Below are 5,826 nucleotides of genomic sequence, written 5' to 3' on the forward strand. Positions count from 1 at the left end.
CGGGGTTTAGGCATTAAGGTGATTATATGGTGTTTTTTTACTTTTTATTTCAATATTTATTTAATTAATTTTTTTCCTTGACTTTGAGCACAGGCGCTGGCTGATGACTACACCCATCAGGCACTGCCTGCTTCCATTGTTATCAGCGACAGCAGGCATAGGATGATGGGAGTAGTTGTCTCTCATCAGCCAGCGACTACAGACCTGCAATAAACTTTTTACCGTGGGTCACACTCACAGCTGCGGGACCACGCTGACATCTGACAGTATGACACCCCATTGTGCTCTGATTGCTGGTAAAGATTAACCAGTGGTAACACCGCTGATCAGAGCCACCATGTGACCTAGTGGAAACTCAATAATTTACAGAACTTTGGCAGAATTTTTCCGATTCTGAGGAAATTGCTCTGGAATCCGAACACAAATCCAAATGTGCTATGTTCATGCCGACTTTGATATTGGCGAACGTTTTCCAAATAAGTTCTCTCTCCTCTATCCAGCACACTCTCGTTTAAGTAGCCAGCAAATCCTCAGCTTGGATGGAAAACCACTCCTGCTCAGTGGTAGTAATAGGGAAAGGTAAGGACATACAGTAGTTTTTAGATGAAAAATTGCAAAAATTTGTTATTGTAGAATTGAATAAAACAGAACATTCCCAGTACCCTAAAACAAAATGTGAGCGCTTTCCCTACATGGTTCGAGCTGAGTTTCAGTCTATACTCGTGAACAAAATGTAAATAAATGGCTAGATATCCCTACCTTTCCCTAGTGGGCTTACATGTCCTGTGACATAGATTTTAAATTTAGGCAGATGAGTATGGAAGACAGGAAACCGAGAGTTTATATTACAACAATGCCCCAAAGTTATGAGGAAGGGAGCAAATGATGTTTTCTACCAGTACTGTGATGCTGAATTTCATGAACCAATTGATAGTGGGGAAAATTCTGAAACCTATGCCATGGGAATTAGAGACCATGTCCTTAACTTCACTCAGGATCGTGAGAAAACAGGTTCCAAATCTTGGGCTAGACAAGTGGTGGCCATATTGGTGTAATCTAGTTTTTACAAAAATGTGCACATATTGTAATTCCTTTTTGTTGCCAAAACAATACTAACCTCTTAAGGTGCCCTATGTTCTAGCACCAAAATGTTACCATTAGATTCTAGAAGATATGTAATGGGCCAACTTAACAATTTGTACTTTTCATCATGCTCCTCCATGGGCACATTATACTACTGAAAAAGGCCATAGCCAATAGTGAATACAGTTGTTATGAATAGGTGTCCAGGTCTGCAACAATGTTTAAATAGATAGTATTTTTTATTATAACATCCACATGAATGTCAGGACCCATGATTTACCAGTAGAACATTGCCCAGAGCATCGCACTGCCTTTGCTGGCTTGTCTTCTTCTCATAGTACATCCTAGTGCCTTTTCTTCCACAAGTAGGTGATGTGAAGAAATGATGATTTATCAGGCCACTTTATTTAATTACTTCATGATGCTCATGTGCCCATTTTAGATGCTGTCTGCAGTGGACAGTAGAGATGAGTGGACTAAACTGCAGATGATCAGGATCGAGTCGAAGTTCCTCAAATTCACAGTTTCAAGCGAATTTGAACATTTTAATATTTGATTAATAGTTTGCAAAAAAAAATTGCCTGACACCATTCGCCACATTCCTGAAACATCAGATGTAATTTTGAGTTCTCACACTGACTTCCCTGCAATGTTCTGCAGCTATGACTTTTTATGGATTATCATACCTCGTACAGTGATGGTCAGTATCTGGACCATCAGAGTTTAGCTGTTCCAAGTGGAGCACAGATTGTATAGCAGAGTTGTTTTCCATCTCCAGAGTCACTGGGTAATTTTCTTTCACTGGTAAGGTCGGCGGGGTTCTCTCTGTCTCCAGTAGAGTGTAAACTCTTATGGTAAGTGGGATCCTCTCTCTGTCCTGTGGAGTGTAAGGTCTTATGGTCAGCATTGTCCTCTCTCTCATCTGTAGAGTCTATGTTCTTATGGTATGCAACGTTTTCTCTCTTCTCTCCCACTTGTATTTTCCGAATAATTACAAGATTTTGAGATTTATGTGAATTAATTCGCCACAAATCAAAGTTTAGGCCCAGTGGGCGACTTTGCATTTTGAAAGATTTCCCCAGCTTTACTTTTTTTAAAAGTACAAATACTAAAAAGAAAATTAAATTTGTTGAATTATAGGGGTTGAATACTTTTACAAGGCCCTAAATATCCATTTATTTACTCTCATTTTGTTTTGTTAAATATAATTCTTTGCTAGTCAAAAGAATTGGGAGTGCGATAAAAACAACCGGAGGCTTTATAGGTTTGTCCTACACAGACAAGAGATTATGCTTATTGCAAGGAAGGAAAAAAATCTGTTATTTTCCATTATCCCACCAATGTAAATGTTATGTACACTACTTATCATTGTGATGCATTGCTATTTACAACAGTGCACATCACCGTTTGTCCAATAAATGTTTTTCATAGCTCCAGTGATATTAGTGAGATGATCAGTCTTGAAATGGATTGTACGGAGAATTTATCACCTGCTAAGAGGATTTAATTTCATAGAAACTGCTTTGTGTCTGAATTCCTGCTGGGAGGAAAGCTTCACCTATGCCATCGCTCTGTGTATCCAAAGAGGTTTATTCTGCTGAATCCGCTTCATAATGTGCCAGTGCTCTAGATGGCATACAGAGTAAGCAAATAGGCAGCACTACGGGAAAAAAGGGGCAGAGAAAACAAGGAAAAGGAAGGCAGAGTAGTAAATCCTGTAATGTGAGACAATGAATTATCACCCATGCAAAAGTAATAAATGATAATGATCACAGCTAAAAAAATATTAGTTATCTGTTTAACAAAAATAAAATTAACGGGCGTATAACATTGTTCTTTTGGTCTGTAGGTGTCTCAGTAACCACCAAATTACATTTACAGCAATGTACTGTGAAAGAAAATGTTCCACCAAGGCACACACATGATATATCTCATTATGGTTGCTGACTAAATGGCTGACGAAGGCAAATGCCGAAACGCGCGTTGGGGTGGGCACGCATACCTCAATGGATCACCGCTAGAAGCTGAGCCCTCTCTTGCATACAGGTAACACAGCTCTCTCTGTCTAACTGTCTGATCAGCAGACTAACAAGTGCTTATGCATGTGCTGTGGACAATTATCCTATGTACTATTGGCTTGGACACTTGGCTCTATTGTTTTATTAATATATTGAGTTATTCATAGCTATATTTTAGCTTTCTTTGTGGTCTTTCAGAGGGGTGTAGCGCCCTTGTTTTACAGCAACATATTGTGCACTATTTTCCATCATTCCCTCATGTCCTTCCCTATGTTATTCTGGTTATATATTTTGTTTATGAATTTTTTAATAATAACATTTCCATACTATTTACAAACATTTTGGACTAGTACATCTTTCTTTCTTGCTCTTTGAGTAATGTACCGTGGCCATTCACCATTTGTTTAGCCCTTCCCAATAGACCTGTCAGCTCAAACAATATTCTGATTTGTACGCGTCTTAGCATTGAGTTATCCTTGTAGCACACTCTGTCCACGTCCAAGGTCGCTTTGCAGTTCTAAATAGTGCTACCGCGGAGAGGCTTTACACAAACTACTATCAGGTCTTAGTACAGGTGTTTAGACTTAGGCCTCTTTCACACTTCAGTTTTTTACAATCAGTCACAATCCGCCAGGTTTTGAAAAAAACGGATCCTCAATTTTCTTTTGAGGATCCGTTTTTTTTCCCCATTGACTTCCATTAATGGCGGATTGTGACGGATTGCCGTCCGTTGCATCCTTTTTTTGAGGATCCGCCAAAAGTTGCTGTCCGTCACCATCCTCAAAGATTTCAAAACGGAGCTTGCAACGTTTTTTTCTCTGGCGGATCCTCCAGACACTCATTTAACCCGAAATTCTTTCTGGTTGCCGGACCAAAAAAAAAAAATTCTCTCTCTCTCTCTCTCTCTCTCTCCTTTTCCAGGCTGCGATTCCTTTAAAATTCTTCATTTGTCGGATCCGTCAAAAAAACGGACAGGTGGCATCCGTTGTCATCAGTACTAAAACGGATCCGCCATCCGTCCTTTTAGCGGATTTTGACTGATGCAAAAAGCTGAAGTGTGAAAGAAGCCTTACATAGAGGCCCCTTGGTTCTGTCCTTGGTGGCGGCAGTTGTGCAGGTAGGAATGATCAGGTTGCTACGTCAGAATTTGGAGAGAATAGACAGGAGCATAACTGTCAGACTGAAAGATAATCAAAACATGGATTGAGGTTAAAAAAAAATTAAGCAGATTAGGCCTCTTTCACACTTCCGTTTTTGACCATCAGTCAAATACCGCCAGTTTTTGAAAAAAACGGATCCACCATTTTTTTTTGCGGATCCGTTTTTTTCCCCATTGAGTTGCATTACCGGCGGATCTTGACGGATGGCCATCCGTTGGATCCGTTTTTTGCGGATCCGCCAAAATGCTTGCGTCCGCCGGCATGCCTGGACAGACCCTGCAACGTTTTTTTTGCTGTAGGATCCGCATTTTACAGTGTGCATGCCCAGAGAAAGGAAGTCAGCTGGGAATTTTACTCTGAAATCCTTTCTGGCGGTGGAAAAAAAAAATTCTCTCTCTCTCGCTTCCTTTAAAATTCTTGAGCCAACGGATCCGGAAAAAAAATGGACCGCTGACATCTGTTCACTTCAGTTATCAACGGATCCGCTTTCCGCCATTTTGGCGGATTTTAACTGATGACAAAAAACTGAAGTGTGAAACAGGCCTTAAGCAAAAGCTGAAAAACAGGACTGAACCAATGCAGATAAAACTATAACTGGCAACTTCAAGAAGTACTGTAAGTTGGAAATTTTGAATAGAGTGTGGTGCTATCTTATTGTCCACAGCAAGGAGTTTATTACTTCTGCAGGACAGCACACACACCTATCCAACCAAAGTGGATGGTACTACAGATCCCAGGAAAGCTTGGCTCTGAGGCTAGAGAAATCTTGCGCCAACAGAGGTCCAGGTCCCTATTTCTCCTCCATTATCAGTGCTGCTCACAAAATACCTATGGCAGCTCCTGTTGATAAAAGCAGGAGCAGGTCCAGATTGTGATTTGACACGTATGTGAGATCAAAGCTGATGTTACATCCATAGGTAGTAAATTTAAGGCAGCCAAGATCCTATCCTGGAAGAGCAACATCCTACTCAGCTCCCCTAAAACATACACCCTCTGAAAACATCACATATTGGGAACTAAGCTACCTGAACTGTGAGATTGTGTCCGAAGCTGTCAATATCACAGGATGGATGCAATCTAAATTGGCTGAAAATATAAAAGCGGAAACAGGTTGAGATGTCTATGAGAGCCAGAACGAGGTCAGAGCGAAGCTCACATAGACTTAACATTGAGAACTTGCGACCGTTAACTCTGATTTGCGGTCACAAGATGGCGGCTCGGGACCGGAGCAATGCCGGGAGAGATGAACATGGTGGTTGATAAATATAAGACTATGGCCAGAGACCTTATATTAGTGGCAAAACAACAGCGGTGGAATAAAAAGAATAGTGGAGTGGTGCTTTAAAGATAAACTATTGTCTACTTCTATTACAAGTCCTCAGCCTGATTAAGGGTTTTCTACCCTATGCGTTGTAGAATACATAGTCTGTGGAATCCTATAATAATTATTGCGGTGCACATATCAAGATATCAGAATATTTTGAATTGAAAATAGAAATGCCTTTTTGAAGCAGTACCTGCAATTGCTGGAGTTCTATAAAGGTTTCCATTGGTAATTGGAGAAA

This window comes from Dendrobates tinctorius, unplaced genomic scaffold, assembly GCF_039654945.1.
Source record: "Dendrobates tinctorius isolate UK_male_01 unplaced genomic scaffold, ASM3965494v1 ptg000272l, whole genome shotgun sequence".
NCBI classification, from domain to species: Eukaryota; Metazoa; Chordata; class Amphibia; order Anura; family Dendrobatidae; genus Dendrobates; species Dendrobates tinctorius.